This window comes from Pipistrellus hanaki (genome assembly GCF_964339955.1).
Source record: "Pipistrellus hanaki genome assembly, chromosome: 6".
Classification (NCBI taxonomy): Eukaryota; Metazoa; Chordata; class Mammalia; order Chiroptera; family Vespertilionidae; genus Pipistrellus; species Pipistrellus hanaki.
Genome location: NC_140508.1, coordinates 81,274,076 through 81,298,062, shown reverse-complemented (window position 1 = coordinate 81,298,062; position 23,987 = coordinate 81,274,076). Strand labels below are relative to the sequence as shown.

Sequence of the window (23,987 nt, the reverse complement as noted above, 5' to 3'; positions counted from 1 at the left end):
AGGGCCTGATAGAAACAATGAAGGGAGACAATCGCTCATCCAAAAGAGCAGGTCTGTGTGTTTGCTTCTCAGGGGCTATAGTGAAGGAGCGTCAGGGCTGGCTGACTACTTCCTGTGGGATAGTCCACCTTCAATGTGTCTCCGTAATTAATCTTCAAGGGATTAAATTCTTCTACGGTAAAATCATAGATATCATAAAAATCCATAGTCATGAAAACAAATTATAAATCATACCGCCACCCAACCCAAAGGTAGTGCTCCCGCGGAGGTACACCTGCACTAGAGGAAGCCCGTGGGTCAGGGCTCAGGGCCAACGGAAACTAGAATAACTTGGGGAAAGATTATGTCATTGTCCTTACTTTGGATTCCCAATCTGAGCCCTTACACCTCCCGCCACCCCATTGTTCTTTTCCTATTTTCAGACACACCTACCATTTCTACCTCATTTCCAATTCTTTTAGCAAAGTGAAGATACATTTTTGAATAAATAGCAAATAGACTTGAGATGTGGAAGAGTAATTGCACTTGGTTATACAACCAGTTGCAAAAAGTACATTTTATTACCTTGTACTGTGCTACCAGCACACAACTTTTTCCATTTGTTTTAGAAGGACTTAAAACATTTTATTGCACAGACTTAGTTCCAACTAGATAAGGTACTATTATCCTGGACTACTAATGGCATAGAGATCCCTTCTCTCCCCCAAATATTTTGAGGTAAAATTTACATACCATAAAATTCACTAGCTCCAAGTACACAATACAATGATGTTTAATAAATCTACAGTCCTGTCACCGTTACCACAATCTAATTGTAGTGTATTCCTCACTCTAAAAAGATCTCTGTGCCCATCTGTAGTCTCTCTATTCCCATTAGCCCTAGGCAACCACTAATCAACTGTCTGTATAGATTTGCTTTTTCTAGACATTCCATATATATAGAATCATACAATATGTGCTCTTCTGCAACAGGCTTCTTTCACTTAGCTCAATGTTTTCGAGGTTCCTCTAGGTTGTATCCGCTGTTACTATTTCATTGCTTTATTGCTGAATAGCGTTCCATTGTATGGATATGTCACATCTTATCTATCCATTCACCAGGTGCTGGCCATGTGGAAGGGTACTATGACTAATGCTGCTATAACTACATATGTACGCGTTTTCTGCACATTTTCAATGTTTTGGAGTGGATTTGTTGGATCATATGGTACTTCTATGGATAACTTTTTAAGAACCTAACAAATTTTTCCAAAGTGGATGTGCCATTTCATATTCCCACCAGCAATGTATGAGGATTCTAATTTCTCTATCTCCTCACCAACTTTTCAGTCTTTTTTTTTTTTTCCTTTCCGCCATTATAGCGGGTGAGTCGCTTTCTCATTGTGGTTCTGATTTGCATTTTCCTACTGACTAATATGATGAGCATCTTTTCATGCTATTTTCACCATTTAAATATTTGCTTTTTAAAAAATATCTAGTCAAATCGTTTGTCCTTTTCAAATGATTAGTCTTATTGAGTTGTGTTTTTTATATGTTCTGAATGCAAGTCCTTGATCTGATATGTGATTTGCAAATTTCTTGTCCACTGCGATACGGTATTTCTTATTTAAATGGGTAATTTTAAGAGACACAAACTTCAAAGTGAAGTTTCCTTTGTGGTATATTAACAAGTCAATGATTCACGTTATTTCAAAATATTACATAAGTACTTTTAAAAAGCAACTTTTTACTTTTATCTTGCAATACTTGGAAAATGTATTAAGCACAAAACAGGGCAGAAAAATCCCATTGATCATCTTTGGTAACACGTTTTGCTTACAGCCAGGCTGTGTGGTAAACACACACAGCATTTATTTAAAAATAAAATAACATTCTAATTAAATTTAAAAAACATGTTCAACACTGGTCTCTTTATCATTCCAGTCTTGGCTGGCAAGCAGACACATGAACCACCGCATGGCTAAGGCAGACCATTTATTAAGAGCAGCTGCTTATGGCCAGTGTGAGTCATGAGGGCCAGGGTCGGGTCTTCCCATCAGGGTCAGACCCAACGAGGGATGCAATCAGTACCAAAGAGGAGTGTTTCCCACGTGGGCACCGTGGCAGGGCCCCTCTCGGAGCGGGAAACGCTTCCCCAAACTGCCCCCCTCTGCAGGCGGCCGGGCGTCTCAGTCCCCCGAGGGCTGGCAGCGCCTTCCGGCGGGGCCGGTGCCGCCCGTGACCCCCGCTCACCGCCCAGCCCGGGTCCCGGGCCTCCAGCACCCCGGGCGCCGGGCTCCGCGGGGCCGGCCCAGGCGCCGCCGCCAGCCCTCCAGCTCCGGGCCCGCCCCGCCGCCACGGGCGGCCCCACCCGGGCCAGCAGCTGCCCTGGGCTCGGGCCGCGGTAGGTCCGCGGACCTCCTCCGCGCGGTGAGGGCACTTCCTTCCCTCCCGACCCGCCGTCTCCTCGACGGGCGGCGGCGCGGGTCCCATTCTCCTCGCTGCTGCGGCGGCCTCTTTGTCCTGCGCGGGTTCAGGTGCAGCCCACCCGCCCCGGACGGACGGCGCGCCGAGCTCGTCGTACGCGGCGTCTCCCGCCCCGGCGCCCCGGCCCGCGCCTTCCTGCGGGTCAGGGAGGCAGGAGCTGGAGGCGCCGCGACGCCGGAACCTCCCCGGCCCCGAGACACCGGATCCTCCCCGGCCCCGAGGGAAGCGCCGCGGCCCCGAGGTGGGCTCGCCGCAGGGGCGGAGGCGGCGCATCCGGGTGAGCGGCGCCCCCGCCTCCCCGGCGCAGCGCACGGCCCCCGCCTCCCCCGCGCGCGCCGCGCCGCGGAGACCACGCCCGGGCGGTCGGAGCCGGCGGCCCTGCGTCCCGGCCCGCCGCGCGGAGGCGCCCCGAGCGAGCGGCAGCGGCGGCGGCGACCGCATGCGGCGCGGCTCGGAGTAGCGCGCCCAGCCCGCGAGGCCGGCGCGGGGGCGGGGGCGGGAGGCGGGGCCCGCGCCAGGCCCGCCCGCCCGCCGGGGGAGCCGTGGGCAGTGGCCGAGGAGGCGGCGCGGCGGACGGCGGCCCGAGAAGAGCGCCCGCGCTCGGCCCGCGGGACCGCGCCGCCACCACCCGGGCTGGCCCCGAGGAACGCCCGCGCCGCCGCCGCGCGCGGACCGAGGTGAGTGGCCCCGGCGCCCGGCCCTCCCGCAGCCGCGGCCGCCCGCGCGCGCTGGAGCGGGTGCCGGGGAGGCCCGTCCGCGTCCGCGTCCCGCGTCCCTTTGTGGCCGGCGCCGCCGTGGCCCGGGTGCGGGCGCGCTCGGCGGCGGGTCCGGGTCGGGCCGGGGACTCCGGGGCTGCCGGCCACGCGGCGTGTCTGGCAGCTGCGGCGAGCCGCGAGTTTCCGTCCTAGTTTGACATTGAGTTAGGACCGTTTTTTTTTTTCGGAAGACGGAAGTTTGTTGTATTGACCAAAAATACGGCTAAATATGGCTCCTGGGTTCTCGGCCGGGCTGTGCGGGACCCGGAGCCCCGCTGCCAGGCTGACCCTCGCCGAGTCGGCGCCGCGGGGGAGGGGAGGGAGGACCCGCGGCCCCGGGCGGGGGCTCCCCGGCCCCCCGAACAGCAAAGGTCTGTGGGTGGCAAGTAGCAGGCGATCGGTAAGGTGGCGGTCTTTTCCTGGAAGAATGAATGAATGAAATGTCATTGGCTCTTCCATAAGCAATAGAATGCCCACTTAAAGGTCTGCCAGGAATTGTGATGACTTGCATTGTCATTGCCGCTCTTAACCTGTTCGAACTTGTTCAGTGAGGGTTCCCCCCTCCTCTAAACTTATGACCTTGGCCTCATTCTCAGAGCCACGGAGCTAACCAAACCTCCGACCGAACCGCGCCTCGCGTTTCCTGGCGAGTGTGGGCAATAGGCAAAGTAGTCCGTCTTTGTGATTGTGAACTGTTTCTGGAGGGCAGGGAATGGTACCTTAGTCGCACCTTATGCTTAATACACTGACTTACAGTTCTTCCTTCAAGAGCCCAGAGAGGGGTGTGTGTGGGGCAGGGGCGTGGGGGAGTGGTGTCTTCCCTCATTTCGCAGATGAGGAAGTTGGGGTCCTGAGAAGTTGTAACTTTCCAGGCCACAGACCAAGCAGCAGAGTTGGGATTCACAACCCAGGCCTTACTAATCCAGCGCTCCTACATCCCATCTGTGTCTAGACCTGGATTGTCCGTTGTGGTAGGCACAAACCACATGTGGCTACTTAATTAATTAAAATTAAATTGCGGGGGGGGGGGAGGGAAACTCAGCTCTTCACTCGCACTAGCCACATTTCAATTGTTCAGTAGCCAAATTTGATCAGTGCCTACTATTGATCCGTGCTTGTCTAGACTACGTATCCATTTATTTACTCAGTAAGCAAATATTTATTGAGTGCCTCCCTCTCCATGAGGCACACAGCTTTAAGGCCTGGGTATACTGTGGTGAAAAAGAGGGACCCTTGTTTCTATGGCGCTTGCACTTTACGTGATAGTTTGAGGGATGCCTCCGTCGTACTTCCGAGCCTTGTTAATTCGAAGTGGTAAACCCTGTCATCTGGGAGTTTGGAAGAAATGGAGACTCTCAGGTCACAAACCACATTAACTGAGTATCTGTTAAAGTGACTTAACAGATCACAGGTGATAGATCGTAGATCTATCTCAGCTGATTTGTGTTCACATTGAAAACTTTACTCAGAACACCCGTGATAACTGGTTTGGGGAATCTTCTGATGCATTGTTTGGTGAGGCTTTTAAGAGTCAGGCTGTAAAACTCTTGAGAGCTTTCACCATTTATGCAAATACTTGTTAAATGCCTGGCTTCTCCAATAGAGTATCAGCTTTGTGAGAGCAGAGATTGCCTTCCTTGTCCAGCCACGTGTGCCAGAAACTTCAAGGTGCCTGTTAAGCCATGGGGTGCTCAATAAATGCTTTAGTGTAATCATGTACCGAAGGAAGCCTGAGTCAACAACAGACCACAAATATGATGATGGTCCCATAAGATTATAATGAAGCAGAAAGATTGCTTTTACCATAGCCCTTGGAAATTGTAGTACAACTCATTATTCTTATGTTTGTGGTGATGCTGGCGTAAGGAAACCTGCGCTGCCAGTTGTATAAAGTATAGCACATGCAATTATGTACAATACATAGTACTTGATAATAAACGACCATGTTATTGGCTTACATATTCACTATACTGATCTTTTTAATTGTTATTTTAGAGTGTACTCTCTGCTTATAAAAAGTTTGCTGTAAAACAGCATGGGATGTTAAAACGGCGACAGCAGCATCACACATCTCGTGTTCCCACATCTCTTGATTGCATCATTTCTCCCTTGTGCTTGTTTTCATCTCGTGTTTTGTCCAGTAACATGCTGTAGAGGCTTGTGGCCTAGGAGCAATAGACTGAACCATGTAGCTTAGGTGTGTAGTAGGCTATAACACCTAGGGTTGTGTAGGTGCACTCTGTGATACTCACATATGACAAAATCACCTAAGGACACATTTCTCAGAATGTGACCCCGTCCTTAACGCGTGATTGTATGAATGAGCATGCTAAGGAAGTCAAAACTTGTTAATCTCAAGCAACTGCAGGCAAGGTAATTCTCATGGCATATTAGGTAAGAGCCAAAATGAAGGGAGATCTATCTATGTATGTGATTTGCTTTTCAGCTTCAGGCCTCAGCTACCCTAGCCTGAGTTGCACTCCTGACTGACTTGCCCCATCTCTTTTTCTTTTATAATAATACTAGAGGCTTGATACACAAAATTCATGCAAGAGCAGGCCTTCCTTCCCCTGGCTGCTGGCATCGGCTTCCCTCTGGCACCCAGCCCTGGCTTAGTCCCAAAGGTCGTCTGGTCTAATTAGCATATTGCTCTTTTATTATTATAGGTAAAATAATAAATCTGAATCCTAATCATTTTTTAGTGCCATATATATTTTTAACTAAATTCCAGACTCTATTTGGATTTCACCAGTTTTTCCATTCATATCTGCTTTCTGTTCCAGGGTCCATCCAAGGTACTACATTGCATGTAGTCATTGTGTCTTCCGACTTTAGTCTGTGACCGTTTCTGTCTTTCATGACTTCAGTAGCCTTGAATACAGCCAGTTAGGATCATCCAGTTATGGGAAGGACTCTCGTGTTGTACATGGGATAATAGTCACCCAACTGAGCCACAACAGCCAAGACACCTTGTTTGTTCATGTAATATATACATCTATTACGCTTATGTAACAACATAAAATCTTAGTGCTTTGCCGTAACAGATTTCTTGGGTACCAGTTTCTAAGTGGCTGTGATTCAGAAGAGTGTTAGAACATTGCAATTCTGAACCACAGTTTTAATATATATAGCCCTTTGTACTCCGAACCATTCTGGACATTGGTTACCAGCTACTCGACGCTACTTTGCGGCGGACACGTGCGTTGAATTAACTCAGTTCCCTGTAATCACTAATTAACTGCAATGTCCCCCCTGAGAGGGGACATCCGAGTGATATGCTAGAATTCCGATGTCCCCTGAGAGGGGACAGCGGAGTGCAAAGGGATAGTTTTTATTTTTTAATGGGTTAAGAGCTGGGCTGAGGTGAAGGAGTAAGGAAAAAGGAGATTAGCTAAAAGAGGAGGTAGATCAGAGAGGGACCAAGGTGTATGAAATGACATATGATGAAGAGGAGTGGGGTAGCTGCATAGAAATAGGAGTGGGTACTTTTCATTTGTTCATTCCTTCAATTAATACTTTATTGAGTGCTTCTGGTGTGGCGGGGCCCAGTGCTAAATACTCAAGATAACTGGGGGTGGGACAGCACTAAACAAATGAGCATGCAGATAAGTACATAATAATTATAACTTGTGATTAGCTCTATAAAGAAAAAGTAAAGTGTGCTGGAGAGATGATGAGTGGGAGAGCTGCTGCTTTTGGTTGGCTGGGATGGTGAGGAAGGCTTCTCTGAGAGACATTGAACTCTTCTCTCTGGCTTGTGTGCACCCTGCACACTTTCTGTTTTATAGTACACATGTGCCTTTTTCTCCATAGGCGCTGGGCTTATTTCTAGCTCTGGTTGGCTGGCCCGCCCCGCCCCCTGCAGTGCAAGTCATAGCGACCCGTCGTTTGGTCACTTAGGGTTTTACATATATAGATTTCTTCCCAAGATGCCCTCCTCTTCACCTCCACTTGTGGAAGTGCTACCTCTTACTCAAGGATTTACTCAAATCTCATCTTCTTTATGAAGTCTTCACTGTTGATTTGTGCCTGTGTTTGTCAGTCTACTTGAGCATATGGGTTTGAGGGTCAGGATAATATTTTCTGTTTATATCTGTGTGTCCTCACTTAGTCCAGCACAAAGCCAGAATTAATAAAGGTTAAGAATGTCGATCTGTTGAAGTGTTAAACATTTGGATGATGGATCTTAGAGCAGTCAGGGAAGGTCCAATTTTTTTGTTTTTGTTTTCTTAAATATTTTGTGGCATAATTGTAGATCCACATGCAGTTATAAGAGATAATTCAGAGAGATCCCATGTACCCTTTACCCAGTTGCTCCCAACATATGGAAACAGCATGATTTTTCTTCTTTAGCCTATTTATATGATGGGTTGATTTATTTTTGAAATGAGACTGACTTGTAACCCTGAAGTAAATCCCACTTGATCGTAGTGAATAATTCTTTTTATATCTTGCTGAATTCTATTTATTAATATTTTGTTAAAGAGTTTTTGCATTTATATTTGCAGGGGCATTTACTCTATAAATTTCCTTCTCAGCACTGTCCCACAGATTTTAATTTTCATTCAACTCAATGTATATTTTTATTTCCCTTGAAACTTCTTGGACTTATGGATTAATTAGAATTGAGTTGTTATGTTTCCAAATGTTTGAAGATTTTCCTATTATCTTTCTGTTTTTGGTTTCTAGTTTGATTTCATTCTGATTGGAGGACACACTGTGTGATTTCCGTTCTTTCAAATTTGGGGAGCCTGCTGTATGTAAAGCTCAGTATATGACCTGTCTTGGCATATGTTCCATGGACACATGAATAGAATGTGTTTTCTGCGATGTTGAGTGGAGTATTCTGTAAACGTCCGTTAGATCCTTGGTGGTGGTGAGTTCTATGCCCTTGCTGCTTTTCTGCACAGGTAGTCCATCAGTTGTTGAGGCGGGGTTTTGAAATTTTCAACTACATTTGTGCATTTGTCTGTTTCTCCTTTTGAGTTAAACCCATTTTCAGCTTTACTGATTTTGCAGGTCTCTGTTTGGTTCATACACATGAAGGATTGTTGTGTTTTGGTGGGGTACTCTTTTTATTATATAATGTCCTTGTCTGTCTCTAGTAATTTTATTTGCTCTGATTCCATTTTATCTTATGTTGACATAGCTACTACTTCTCTTCCCCTTTAAAAAAACAACAACAACATTTTAATTGATTTCAGAGATGAAGGGAAAGGGAGAGAGAGATGGAAACATCAATGATGAGAGAGAATCATTGATTGGCTGCCCCCTGCTCTCCCCCTGCTGAGGATTGAGCCCGCAGACCGGGTATGTGCCCTTGACCAGAATGAAACCCAGTACCTTAAGGTTAAACAGTGAATGAAAATTTTCTGGCTGTGTTGTAACATTTTTCCATTCCTAGGAGTTAGCATGTTTCTCTCAATAAACACTTTACCAATTTTTACAAGTCCCCATGCATAGCAGTGGCTTTTAAAGGATAAGAAGGTAGTAGCACTGTCACAGTGGGAGGCCTGACCACTGCAGAGATTGAAGTCCATATTTTGCTCATAATAAGGACTGCAGCATTAATTTTAATTAATTTAAGCCTTTCCATGAAAGGAACACTACCTGAAGTAATTAGGGCTGTAGTAGGGAGAGGACCCATGAGAGTTTCACCGTTTACCCAGATTAAGGGCACGAGAAAATTCGGACTAGAAAATGGTGGTAAGGCGGTCTCTGATCTGAAACTTGGGTGGGGAATGAGAAAGTAGAGGGAAGAAGAGGTGGTTAATTGTAGCCTGAGAGTCTTTGAACAGGGCTGGAAATCCTTTGATGAGCAACCTTTGGGTCATTTCAGTGCATGAAATAGAGAAACACTGCTGGAGAAGAGCTTTGTGGCAGAGCTTTTGACTGGAAACACCCTTGAGTTGGTGGAGGGAATGCAATACTGGCAGCTTATGAACTGTTGCTCCCCCTGCTGTGGGCTGTTGCTTCAGAAGGGAAAGTTGGAGGAGGAGGAGCAGAACAGTGAGCTGGGCCTAAGAGGCCGGGATGTAGGCTATTGGTCATTGGAAATGGGGCTACAAAACACTGTGTGTATAGTAGTGACCAGTGCCAGGCACCGTGCTGAGTGTTCTACTTATCTTAGTTAATTTAATCTTTGTAACAGTATTCTCTTATCATTATCCTCGCTGTCCAGATGAAAGAACGGTAGCACAGAGAGGCTAAGTGGTGAGGCAGAGATCTGCACCTGTCCCTGTGTGTTAACATGGCAGTCTGGTCCCACAGTCCATGGCCTCACTCACCAAACTAGATGGACTTGCTAGGATAGTTTTGGCAAGATTGCTAGGCTTTGACTAACAGCAGAAGAGGATGGGCGCTATTTGGAAGGCAGTAGGGAGCCGTTGAAGGGTTTTGATAAGAATATTGATTTTTTTGTTCAGAATTAAGCTTTAATTAATGTACATGTAGATGGATGATTGTTATTTTTTATTTATTAATATATTTTATTGATTTTTTTACAGAGAGGAGGAGAGAAGGATAGAGAGCTAGAAACGTCAGTGAGAGAGAAACATCGATCAGCTGCCTCTTGCACACCCCCTGCTGGGGATGTGCCCGAAACCAATGTACATGCCCTTGATCGGAATCGAACCCGGGACCTTTCAGTCCACAGACCAACGCTCTACCACTGAGCCAAAGCGGTTTCGGCTGGATGATTGTTATTTTAAAAGACTAGATGTAGGAAATGAGTCTGATGCACGAGTTCAGTTGACTGTGTGTGCAGGAGCATACATGTGCGTATTTAGAGGTGGAATCAGATGTTCCTTTCAATGGGTAAAGAGGGAAGTCAGTCACTCGACCTCCAAGTAAATGCCATCATTAGCAGCAATGGGGAAAAAAAGGAGAGTTTGTTTAAGGATATTAATGAACGTGTGTCTTGAGACTTATCCAGCTGCAGGTGCCAGAGAGAGACTGTAGGTGGAACTAACATGTAGCATCATATTAGTTTGGAGCCAGCATTGAGATAATGGAAATAGGGAGTGGTAAGGAGGGCTGAAAAATAGATCTGAGGGGATGTTTATGGTTGGGACAGAGGAGGAAACAGTCTTTTACATCCTCATACAAGTAAACAAAGAGACTCCATGCTGTCTTGTTAGTTATACAACCGAATAACTGGAGCAGAAAAAGGAGAGACAACTATGTACATGGGGGAAATGACATTCCAGCAGAGATCAGAGGTCAAAGCATTAATACAAAGAGTGGGGGCAAGAGGATCCCAGGTAAAAAGAAGGGTATGTACGGAGGCCATGGGGCAGGAGAGAACTGATTCTGTTTAAGGAACTGAGAGAGCAGTGAGGCTGAAAGGCCACTGGTGGAGCAGGTGAAGGGAGAAAAGTCATCATGGGGCAGATGATGACTGGCCTGTGCTCAGTGCTAGCCAGAGGTTCTGAGCAGCAGAGAGCCCTGTGTGGAGTTTTGAGCAGATCGCCACTGTGCCCTGTGGAGAATGGATTGGGGGAGAGTAGGAATGGTGAGAGGGGGCATGGACACCAATCAGGAGACGCTTGGACTAAAGTGGTGACAGTGGATCTCTGTGAGGCCGAGGAGGCTCTAGTGTTTCTCTCAGCAAGCTGCTCTGCTGTCCCTGGCCTTCCCCTGAGGGCTGCTGTTTGTCTCTATCATATTCTGGTATCATGGTGACACTGTCCGTTTACCCGTCTGTGTCCCTTTGGACTGGCTGTGAATTCCTTTGGCAGGGACCGTCTCTTACTGGCCTCTTAAGCACCAGTACTTCCACCCGAGAAGTGATCAGTAAATGTTGAATAAATCAGGGTACTGACCTTCAGAGATGCAGGACGGACTCTAGTCAGGTTTTAGACTGAGTCTTTTTCCTGTTGTTCTCCCCCTCCCCCAAACTCCAAGACACGAGTTGGCCAGCAGCAGTGTTACAGGGAGGAGTATGATGACTGCTTGGGGCTGCAGGGCATTCAGAGGTGTTTTTAGGTGTCTGACCTTTGGAGGGTTTACATGATTTCCTCAGTAGGAGAATTAGAAGAGGCAAACTCAGGAACCCCAGGGGAGGAGACCTTAGGAGGGAGGACTGGCATTGCTTCCTCTGCTCCTGTAGCTTTAGCAGAGGGAACAGCAGAAATCTACCACCAGGGCAGGAGTGAGGGCCTGGTGGCAAGTGGTGACCACAGACTGGTCCTTCCTGTTGGGAGGAAGGAGGAGGAGAGTGTAGCTTGCATTGTGGGTAGTTGAGGAAAGTATTTTTTTACTAATCGAGTAGGAAGGATCAGAGCCAATTATTTGTAAACAATAGGGTGTGGCCAATGAGAGCCAGGGAGCCAGATGGATGAGAGTCAGTGTGGGTCTGACAGGGGACAAGGAGAGGGTATGGTGATGCCCTGGAGATGGCAGGTGCCCCACTGCAGGGCTGACCATGTCAGCTCCTAGGGTTTTGCTGTCTGGGTGTGCTCGCTCACTGCTGGCAGAGGATTCTGTTTGTTTTACCAGAGAAGCCAGAAATCCTGATTATTCGAGTGGAATGTCCTGATTTTTAATTGTTCTATGAATATCCAAGTTCTCTGAATCTTTTGGGGGGGAAGGAGGAGGAGAGAGGGACAAAACCTTCATCTCTGGGCACAGTTTGGCCTGAAAGTGACTCTGGGAGGAAAAGCTGGTGGAGTTGGTGAGAGAAGGGGAGGAGGGGTATTTGTGGAACAAGACTTCCAAGGCTCTGGGAAGGGATGCAGTTAAATGCACAAGGGAGAGCATCCTCTGTAAGGAGGAAGGAGGAGCAGAGGGACTGAGGGGAAAGGGAAATGAGGGAACTTGACTCTGAGGAGGTGAGAGGAATAGAGTCAGAGGGCAGGACTGTGTCAGGTGGTCCGTGAGAGTATGTGCATGTGTGCAGTGGGGTGTGAGGGGAGTACAGGAGAAGAATGGTAAAGCCTCAGGCTAGTTAGTATAGGCTCAGCCAGTCTTCTTTCAAAACTTTCTCTGTGGTGTTCATGTCCTGGAAATGGAAGCAGAAAAAGTAAGTTAGTGGGACTTGTCTAGGGTTAGGGATTGAAAGGCAGAAAGGTCCAGTCGGTGAGGGATTTTGTGTGTAACTTCTCAGTAGGGAGCTAAGCATATGAAGCCAGAAACCTGCTTAGGTGGGGGAACAGAAGGTGACGAGGAAGCAGATGGAGAAGAGCAGGTTTGTCGGGGCGAGAGAATCTAAGTACCATATGGTCAGAGGCTGTGGTTGGGTTTGCGTCTGGTTTGATTTTGACTGAAGCGTTAGTTTAAGATATCCAGAGGCAAGTTGGTGTTGGGCCCCGGGACAGAAGACATCACCAGGTTCTGGGCTCCTGAAGACAATAAGTGTGTTAGACAGCAGCTTAAGATCTGCAGGCAATAGGGTGGGTGGGGGAGGAAATGGAGAGGAAGATGGTGAATCTAGTGCTGACAACATACTGAGAAGGTGGAAGGAGCCTTCAACATCAGTCTCAGGCTGTAACAGTACATCTTTGGGGAATGGGATTGTAGATGAAATAGCAGATTTTTGACTAATCTATAATTTTAATTTATTACAACATGCTATTATAATATTACTAGGGGCCCAGTGCACAAATTCATGCACCCTGAAAGGAACTGTGGTGGGTACAGGGGTGAGTCTCGGCCCATCCTCTGCACCCCCACCCAGCCCCTCCTGCCACAGCCCCAGTCCCCTGTATGCCAGCAGCCCCGCTCCCACCATCATTCCCCTGCACTGATGGAGCCGTACCCACTGACAGCACAGAACGATTGGGGTCACCCTGTCAGCAGGTGCAAGCACTGGCTGTGGTTGCAAGCAGGTGTGAGTGCCAGGCGGAACGCAGCATGCAGGAGAAAAGAATTTTCAGTAACCACCAGAGGCTTGCCCCAGTGACAGCAACTGGGACCCTGCCTTGGTCTGGTGCCCCTGCTTACTTGCTACACCATCCCACTGTGGTATTGTAACACCCGCCATGTTCTGTGCTCTGCCGCCTGTTGCCAACACCCACTGTGTTCCCAGCTTGCCCCCTTGTGGTCAGCACACATCATAGAGACTGGTTGTTCAGTTTGGTTGTTCTGCTGTTCCGTCTGTTTGCATGTTAGCCTTTTATATTTATAGGATGGGAAATATCCTATGTAAAACACTCTCCATACTTAAATAATAAAATAGCAAATAATATGTGAGAAGATCTGGACTGATCATTTTGCTTAGGGCAGCCAGGGTGGAGTCCATGGGATTCACTTCAGCCACACCCAGAGATGCTCAGTTACAGCCCTGACCTATTCTGATCTGATTCACCAGCAACTCCCAGACTGTGAGAAATGGCGGGGATGCTGACTAACCCAGGCATGCTGCCACCTGGGAACCTGGAGTGTGTGCCGAACCCCTTGCTGAGGACCCAGGGGCTGGAACAGGTCTTGAGGTTTCCCTTAAACTTTCATCGGTGGAAGAGCATTGTTTTGTGTAGTAAACTGACCATAAGCCTATGGCAAGAAGCTGCCGCTGTTCACTCACTACCCTCCTAACAAAACTAAACAAAAACAGTTAGGAATTTAGGGATGCTATTTCTCATCTGATATTCACATGCATAAAAATACTATCCACAGAGTAAACTTTTTTTTTTTTTCATTATTGAATAATGGGAATTAAAAAAAAAATAGGAAAAGTAATGTGTATGTGGGAAAATATCAAAAGGCATACAGTGTAAAGCAATTCTTCCATCCTAGTATTTATTTACTTAATATAAATACTTAATATAAATAGAAGTCATAGATAGTGCTGGGTCAGATGAAAGTAGCTTCAAGTGTGTGTGTGTGTGTGTGTGTGAACTAGGATATGAAGGTATATGAGCTAGAGGGGAAAGAAACTTTTTTTAATTTAATTTTGTGGTGCATTTAGAGCACATGTGTCAAACACAAGGCCCGCGGGCCAAATCCAGCCCGCCAGGCCTTGCAATGTGGCCCGCACCGTGCTGTCATCACTGCACTCCGCTGTCAGTTTATGACATTGTCAGTTTATGACTGTTCAGTAAACCATTCGGCCCGCGATTTAGGCTGGATTTTAGATTTTGGCCCCTTCTCTGATTGAGTTCGACACCCCTAATTTAGAGAAATGGAAGAAGCTAAGGAAGTGTATTTTGGAGAGAGTGGGTGCTGTGAAGATCAGGGAAAACAGGAGAGAGTTTAGGGAGAAGGTAGGACACTGGGTGTGTGATATAGAGAGTAGTTAGGGTAGATTATGTCAGCAGAGAAAAGTGTGAAGTCGGGTAACGTGTATCTGAGTCCTGAATTAGAAAAACTTCTTTTCTCCAGAGAGCTAAAAGCAGTAGCTTGATCAGATTGGGTGTGAAGATACAAATAGGTAAACAAGTCAAAGTAGTCTAGGATCCAGTGATGTAGATGGGGAAAATAAAAATAGAATTCCTAGGAAAAAATGTTGAGGACCTTAAACCCGTATAAGCCACCTGGATGACTTTTATACTGTTCTCTCTGATTAATCTCTGTCCTTAAATACGTAATGGAAGTTCATTATGAATTTGAACCTTCTATGTGCTAAAGTATAGTGAAGTAGGAAAAGATTTCTACCAAAGACAGAGTAAGCTGGGGAAGGCCTCCCCCTTTGTATCCTTGGAGAGAGAGCAGCATTGAACTTGACCCCTTTCTATTAATATATTAGAACTCTTGGAAAAAGGTCTCATAAGAACACCCTAGAATTTCACCTCCCATGTAACTTGCCCATCACACCACGGTTCTCCTCTGGGGTAGTCTCTCACATCCATACACGGGAATAAACCTTATCCCATTTCTCATCACATCTTAGTCTTCTGGCTCCTCCTTGAACTTTCTAAAATTTAACCTTTCTCATCTTCACAGAGCCCCACTTCCATTCTTGAGTCCCAGCACAGTACGTTCATGCTGTACTCCAGGGACTGATCTTAGTTCACTTTTTATTTGGGTCCTTTGGGTGAGGCAGCAGAATCCAACTCTAATCTAAGTAGGAGGTAATGTATTGGAAACTTCCAGAACTATCCCCACTGCTAGGGAGCCAAGCTTGGGAACAGTGGAAACTTAAGGCAGCTTTGGGGAGCTGCAAGCAGAGTTTTAAGAATGATCTGATGAGCCGAAACCGGTTTGGCTCAGTGGATAGAGCGTCGGCCTGCGGACCAAAGGGTTCTGGGTTCGATTCCTGTCAAGGGCATGTACCTTGGTTGTGGGCACATCCCCAGTGGGGGGTGTGCAGGAGGCAGCTGATCGATGATTCTCTCCCGTCAATGTTTCTAACTCTCTATCCCTCTCCCTTCCTCTCTGTAAAAAATAAATAAAATATATTAAAAAAAGAATGATCTGATGAGAAGTTCACCACTGGGATGAATGACTGTCCCCGGTATCTTTCACCTTTGCAAATTACTTGCTCGTGAGACTCCTAGGAGCACATCTGATTGGCTGAATGTAAGTCATGGTAGCTATACTAGGGATTTAGTTTAAAGAACCTCCAGGAATCCTTTTGGCCTCATAGTGGGAAGGGAGATTCATCAATTTACAGTCTCAGCAAGATTATATAAGGCACTGAGAGGTAATTCTCCAGAAGGAAATTAGGAAATGAGAATAAATAGATGCTTGGCAGCCAAAAAGAAAGGCCGCTTTTTAACATCAAAGATTTCTCCACATCATAAGTAATTTACTTGTGTGAGACAAGTAATAGCTAGAATTTACTTAGTGCTACGCTCAGTTCAATTTATACCGTGCTTGATCTCATTTCTTTACATGCTGCCTGTTTTGTTGCAATTAATCTTGTGATGTATGCAGGTAAACACTTGGGTGAACCACTACCAGGCACAAACCCAGGTAGTAATCTGGTACTGCATTGCCCCATGCCATTTAAAAAATTATTATGGATTAGTTAATACTTTTAAATAAGTTTGGATTTTATTAATTTTAGATTATTTGTGCATATTTTAAAATGGTAGTACCATGTTTCTCTCCCTCTCTCTCTCTCTCTCTCTCTCTCTCTCTCTCCCTCTCTCTCTCTCTCTCTCACACACACACACACACACACACACACAATTATATAATTCAGAAAGAGTTAGGCTCTTTAGGATGTCGGTTACTTCTAGTGCTGTGTGGTTCCCTCCCAGTCGTGGCCTCCCCTTCCCTGCTGTGTGGCAGTCAGTGGTGGACCAGGGTAATCTAAGGTAATGATGGCAGTCCCATTTCCCCCCAGCTAAGGATTGATTTAGAAATAGGCATGTTATCATTTTAGGCTGAGCAAAATTCGCAGAAGCTTCTGAAAAATACTTTTTTCCTTGTCTTTGTGTGGACATTGTCATACATGAATGTGAGGCTCTGAGCTGCTGCAGTAATCTTATTATCAAACCTATGAAGGAAACCAGCTCAGGGAGAAAGCGGCTTATAGAGCTGAGAGAATCATTGAGGGATGGAGCTGGGGTTGCTAGTCCTGAAATTCCACCCCACTCTTGGACTAACAGTTATGTGAGCCAGTGAATTTCTGGATGTTTAAGCCACTTTGCAGTGTGATTTCTGTTCATTTTCTGACATCCTAAATGATGGCATAAAGCAGAACTGCAATGGGAAGAGAGCTTTCTTATGCTGGATGTTTAAAGTAAAATCACAAAACTTTTTTCTTTCTAAGGGTCTAACCTGGCAAGAATTAGAGTTAAAAAAACCTGGGCCATGTCACCAGACCTATATTTTCTATTGGTAATACCAGGGTTGCCCAGGATGAGCTATAATGTACTTTTCATCTAAAGTGTTTTCTAATTTTGGAGCCCATGAAAAGTATCTGGTTAAACTTAATTAGGACTTAAGGAGATGGTTTTTAAAAACCGTGAGCCATCTCAACTTATTACTATAATCTAGTAGCCCCAAAACACTTCATTTCTACAACTTGTCTCTAAGTAGTAATGGTAAAGTCTTCTTAATCCTCACTCAGGAATGGATTTTATATAGATTTTTAGAGAGAGTGGGAGGGAAGAAGGGAGAAGGAGGAGAGAGAATCATCTATGTGAGAAAGACACATCAATTGGTTGCCTTCTGCATGTGCTCTGATGGGGGCTGGAGATCAAACCTGCAACCCAGATACATGCCCTTGACTGGGAATTGGACCCGTGACCTTTTGGTGCTTGAGCCGCCACTCTAACCACCGAGTCTGGTAAAGTCTTTTAATAGTGTTATTAAAACTTTTTTCTTTCCAAGGGCTTAAAACTAGTAGCACTTAAAATTTTTTTTGGTTTATTTAAGATTTTCCAGGTTTTGTTCTTTTTCTCTCCGTTTCTTTCACTTTTTGTTGTGAAGATTTTCAAATACATATAGAAGTAGGAGAACAGTGTCATAAACTCCCATATCTCACCTTCTCACCTCAGTAACTGTCAACACTTGGTCATCTTTAAACAAGTGGCTGTAAGTGCTTACATTTGGCTCTTCTCAGCAGGCTTTCTTCCAGCTAAACTTCGGACCTAAGGCAGGTCTCCCTTGTTTTAAAGTTTCAGTTTATTTAATACTATCTTATTTAACACCCAAAGAAGTTATAACACTGAAAACAAGTCTTTATATTGTAGGTGTGGTCTAACAATTATGACTATTTAGGCATTCATATTTGTACATGTCAAGGTAGGATGAGTTATACTGACCTAACATACAACCCCCAGATCTCAGTGGCTTAAAACAACACGACATCTTGGCTCTGTTACTGGTTGGCTGTGGACTCTGCTCTGCCTCAGACCCCGCTGGGACCCACGCTGAGGGAGCCATGACTGTCTTGAAGGTTGCCAGCACTGCCCCAGAGGGAAACAGAGCAGGGCAAATTGTGCAGTCTCTTAAAGCTTCTGTATGAAGTAAGGCATGCCATTCGTCATTGGCACATCACAAGGCCTAACCCATTCTTCAATGGGATGGAAAAGTGTACATCTACCATGTGCCTACAAAGAGAACCAGAAATACAGGGTGTCCCCCAAAAATGTATACACACTGTAACAGCTGGTAGCTCCATTTTGAAAATAAAATGTATTTTAGTGAACATAGCCTTTATGATTATTCACAATGGGTGTGCACATTTTTTTGGGACACCCTATGTTTGGTGGGTAGCACTAATGACTCACACTATCATGACCACGTGGAAAATCTCATCTGCCTTTCACCTTTATGTATAATAGCGAAGGCCTCAAAACTTGTTAACGCTTATGGAACAAATGCAGGTGTTAAAATTAACCTCATTGTTTTTGTAGCTCTTGTTTATTTATGTAGACCAGTTAATTAGAAAAAGTCCTCAAGAGAGGCAATACCAGTTTCTAGATTGGATCCTGTTTTTGTGGTTTTTTTCTTGGAAGATACAGACTTTTCATTTCTCTGAGGTGAGGAAGTGTATCAGGGGAGGGCAGAATAATTTAGCTTCTTTATTTCCCATTAGAGGATGATCTTCCCCTCATCCTCTTTATTTAATTATTTGTTTATTTATTTAAATGCTTGTTTTTTTTTATTTTAGAGAGAGAGAAAGGGAGAGTGAGAGAGAGCGAAACATTGGTGAGAGAAATATGTCAGCAGAGCAAGAGGCTCTCAAAAATAATTAGGCAAGCTGATATTGAATGTCAACTAAAATTGAGGGGGGAAAAACACCAAAAAAATTAAGGTAAGCTGAATACAGTGAGTATAAAGAAAATACTGCATATTGAACAAAGGGTTTCTGCTAGGCAGGCAAGCTTGTTTTTGTTAATGTCATTATCCACATGAACAGATTAAAACTGAAAAACAAAACAAAACCCATATCACCCCCCAAAAAATGCAGAAAAAGCATTGATTAAAATTCACTTTTTTAGGATACGGACTTATCCACACTAAGGATAGGAGAGAAATTTCATAACCTGACAAAGGACAGCTACAAAAAAACCTACAGCAAACATCATACTTGATAATGAAACAATAAAAATATTCCTTCAAAACTCAGCAATAATATAAGAATGTTCCTTGCTAGTCCATCTCTCCAGCATTGCACTGGAACTACTTACTAATTAGCACAGCAAGAAAAGTTATGAGGCTGGATTGGCTGTAAGGAATGAGCAAAAAGAGTCAGTATTAACACTTTCATAGAATATTCAAGTCCATAGATACATTTTTAGGATTTATAGTAGTTAGCAAGTTGCTGAATATAAGATCAATACAGTAAAGTCAGTGCTATTACTCTAACCTAGCAGCTCACAATAAAAACTGTAATAAAAAAATTTCACAACAGTATTTAAAAAAAGCTACCTAGGGATAAATATAAAAAGAGGTACCAAGATCTGTTTATAGAAAGTTGTAAAGGTGTATTGAAAGATAGTAAAGACCTAAATAAATGTGGGGCATATCATGGTTATAGGGAGAAAGACTCTCTCTTGTAAATCTATCTATTTACCTGTCATTAATAAATTGATAAATTTATTGCTACTTTAATAAAAACCCTGAATGGTATAGTTTTATTTGTTTGTTTTTGTGGAACTTGACAAGTTAATTCCAAAATTTATTTGGAAAAGCAAAGGGCCAAGAATAGCCAAGGTATCTCTGAAGACTGCTTATCCTACCAGATTTTAAGTTAATGTAAACTTTAATAATTGAATTAGTGTAGTATTAGGGCAAGGAGAGACTTATAATTGGCAGAAGATTTTTTTAGTCACTAACATACACACATAACTTGTGCAGAAGGCAGTCAACGAATGTCTCTCTCCTTCCTTCTCCCTTTCGGTCCCCTTTCTTTCCTCTTCCTCTCCCTTCTCTAAAAAGAAAAACCCAAAAACCCACAAATAAACATGTCCTTGGGTGAGGATAAAAATAATAATAAAATAAAAATGAGAACTTTTTTTAATGTAGCCACAATCTTGGTAAAACTAATTCCTTAATATCATCTAACACCCTGTCTATAGTTAGATTTCCCCCATAGTCCCAAAAGTATCATTTGACTTGGTTTGTAGATTCAAAATTCAAACAAATCTACACATTACATTTGGTTTCTATGAAAAAAAATCTTATGAAGAAATAAAGCAATAACTATATTTTATTATTTCTCTCCCTTTTCCTCCTGTTTTTTTTTTTTTAAATACCTCTCCCTCCCTGAAGATTATGGTTCTTTATAATAAGACAGTACATTTTGCTATATCAGATAGTTTTTATCTCCTTTAAGACTTCTTTGCTGGATTCTTTTTTTGTTTTAGTAATCAAGCAATTAACATGTATAGGGCAGTACTATAGTTAACAGCACAACATATTGCAAAACTGACAGTTACAGTTAAAATTAACTATCCCCTCAATACTGTTAGGACTTTACATTAAAGCTGTAAAATTTTTTTATGGTCATTAAAAAGTTTCGTTAATGTTAAATGTTATATATTTTGTAATTATTCCTCTTGAATTTATGGTTAAAAAAGGAAGATGTATCACAGTATGTGTGTTGGAAAATTTTGCTCATGAACTTAATTTTTAAATTTTCTAAAGCTAACATGGAAAAGTGCCATTTGCAAAAAAATTATCTTTTATAGTTTTATTGGTAATAAAAACAAATGTGCAACTGTTCAGTGTACATAAGGAGGAAAGGAGGGATAACCCAGGTGTTTAGAGGTTTTAGCAGATTACAATTTTGAGAATTAGGTAGAATTTTAAAAAAACAATGGAGAAGAAATGTTTTGAGTTATTGATGTGAATTAAATAGCAGTATTAAAATTTTAGGGGCTTTAAAAACAATTTTCTTGTTAATTTTCTATTATTAGCATCCTAATCACGGTGATGTTCTGTGTTCTGAGAGCAGTAACCAAATCCTATAATCTGCCCCCAAAGAGCAGAAAAAGTTCCAAGAAAAAGGCACTTGAGATGGTCCATTTAGTGTGGATCTTAACTAGTAGCAGTGCAGAAGAATCTGCCACTAGGGGAAGACTGAATTGAGGGCGTGGAGCCTAGAGGAGCCATTCGCAGAAATATTATAAAAGGTAACAGACCAGAAAGTTGAATCAGATCAGCAGGAGAGAATGCAGAACAACCACTGAAGTTATAAGCTAAGAAAATAAGTTAAATGGCATTAGGGTGAAACCAAGTAAGAGAGAAACCAAATTAGGAAATAAAAAACCACAAAACAAAAATGGATGTACCAAATTGCTGACTAGTTAAGGAGAAAACAAAGGTTATATGTGTTTTGCAATGTGTACCTGTGATAAATCTATTCAGTAGAATTCATGATTAACTGAGCACAATCTTTCTAATAAATGAATGATTTGTGTTTTTTTCCACAGGGTTATTAAGTATTTCAGATTATTACCGTAGGCCAAAATCTACCCCTATCCCAATTTCTGTTTTTATTTGGTCTGTTGAGCAAAACTTAAAACTTGTTAGGTTTCAGAATACCACTTCGGTTTATATGCAAGTAACATCACATAGTGTTTTAAGTGAAATAATTCTCATAAGAACCTTCAAGTTTGAAATTATAAGACAAGTAACCTTCCTCTTAAGTCCTTACTGTCCTTTGGTACTTTTTCTTCTCTCCCCAGATGATTCAGTGTGGAGAGCATGGCACTGAACTCCGGGGAATGCTGGGAGAAGGGAAAATGGGGGAAAGGGAATGACAACAGAGTTTCCATTTAGTTTGCAGATTGTTTCTGGTCTTTTCATCCCGAGGCCAGAGCCAGGAGACTGTGGTGTCTTGCAGTCTTGCTTGTTATCCAAACTGGCAGCGGCAATGCTGGAGGCGATAGTACAGTGACTGCTCCCTGCGGGTGCGGTTGGCCAGGATCTAGTGTGGGGTGAAAAATAAAGTTCCCTTCCACCTTTCTAAGTTCTTCTGGCCGCACTAATAGTCACATTAACATGAGTCAGGTTAACAAGAGAAAATGTCCAAATTGATTTTATGTATGTGGAGGTTCCATAATCACATGAGGCTGGAGGACAGATTGGGCAATTGAGAGTTAAAAGGGAAAGTAGGGAATGCACAGAACGAGAAAGCACGCGTGTGGTAAACAAATTCTTCCTGGGCCACCTGAAACAATAGGCCGGCCACAGAGGGAGTCCTACAAACAGGCTTTGCCCTATTTCTTCCCTTTGCCATTCACCGTTAGGGTGAGGCTGCCTTCTTTAAGCAGGCTTTTCTATCGGAATTCCTGTAGGCAGGTAAGTAGGGACCGTTAAAGGTTCTTTCTGAGTCTTGTGTTTTAATAACCAGCTTCAAATCAATATTCCCAAAGGCATATTTTAGGGTGGCAAAGTATGGTCCCTCACTAATGGCTATCTACTCTGGTTACCCACCTCATGAAGTATATATGTTGCCTTTGCATTTTTGGCTTTATCGCTTGGCTAAGTTGTGTATGGGTGTACCATTTTAGAATTTGTTTGAAATCAGAGATGTAACATATTTTTTAATAAAGAAAGTTAAACATATATCTTTTATAGGTCACCTAGTAAGAGAGAACTCTTTTTGTTCCCTGGTTTGGGAAGAACCAGGAGTTGTTGGTTTTTTTTTAATAATCATCTTTTTTTAATCAACTTTCCAAGCTTTCCTGGCTTCTGATGGGTCCACCCCCATCCCTGTGGTTGGCAAACTGCAGCTCATGAGCCACATGCAGCTCTTTGGCCCCTTGGGTGTGGCTCTTCCACAAAATACCACAGCCTGGGTGAGTCTATTTTGAAGAAGTGGCATTAGAAGAAGCTTAAGTTTAAAAAATTTGTCTCTCAAAAGAAATTTCGATCGTTGTACTGTTGTACTGTTGATATTTGGCTCTGTTGACTAATGAGTTTGCCGACCACTGTCCTAACCAACCATCCCTTTCCCAGGTTAGACTGACAGGCCTCTGTTGTCAAGTGCCTCCCTGTGCCAATTTGGCTTCTGCTGTGCATGTGCTTATCTCCCTCTGCTCCCTCTCTGCCCCACAGAAGGGAGGGGTGTTAATCTAGGTGGGGCAGAGCTGTGATCCCCTGGAGTGTGTGTGAAGCTGTAGCTTCCTGGTGAAGCAAACAGGCTGTGCTCCCTGGTTGATTATGCTTACTAATATCTGATCCCCTTTGTTTCCTCCCTTTATTGATATCTAGCTACCTAGGATAACACTAACACTTGAGTTTGGCCAATTTGATGAGGTGAAATTAATTTCCCTGAAGACTTCTGAAGTTGAGTATATCCTATATAACAAAGACATAATATGCGTATTAGCCCTCAACCCCTCACAAGCTGTCTACGACCAGGTCGGCAGGGGGGTTACTGAGGGACAACCAGATGACTGAATAGTAGGCTGCATGAGGCAACCAGGCTGGCAGGGGGGCAGTTGAGGGTGACCAGGCTGGCAGAAGGGGGCAGTTGGGGCAACCAGGCCATCAGGGGAGGCGGTTAGGGGCAACCAGGCTGACAGACAGGTATGTAATTAGGAGCCAGCGGAACAGGATTAGGTACAGGATTACGAGAGGGATGTCCAAGTGCTGGTTTAGGGATCGGATATCCCCCAAGGGGTCCTGGATTGGAGAGGCTGGGCTGAGGGGACAACCCACCACCACCACCACCACCACCACCACCATGCATGGATTTTGTGCACTGGACCTCTAGTTTTTATATGTTCATTAGTTATTTGTGCTTTGCCCATTCATATCTTTTGGCCATTTCTCATTTATGTGTTGTTCGTTTTGATTTGGAAGTTTTTAATACATTCTGATTTTTGGTTAATTAATTATATTGTGGATATTTTCCTTGAATCTTTGCCTCTCTATGATGTCTTGGGTTGCATAAAAAATTTTTAATTTTCAATTAAA

At 44.0% G+C, this 23,987-nt stretch overlaps 1 protein-coding gene across 4 annotated transcripts in view; it reads left to right on the top strand.

Moving 5' to 3' along the window:
• Nucleotides 1–2,365: 2,365 nt before the first annotated feature.
• GALNT1 (polypeptide N-acetylgalactosaminyltransferase 1) overlaps nucleotides 2,366–23,987 on the top strand; it is a 76,197-nt gene continuing 54,575 nt past the window's right edge. Inside the window, exon 1 of one of the 4 annotated variants that reach the window (XM_084887992.1) lies at nucleotides 2,366–2,409. The gene's annotated coding sequence lies outside the window, so the exon portion shown is untranslated. Of the gene's footprint in view, nucleotides 2,410–3,005; nucleotides 3,144–23,987 lie in introns of those variants that run through there. The other 3 variants (XM_084887994.1, XM_084887991.1, XM_084887993.1) reach the window with 3 other exon arrangements.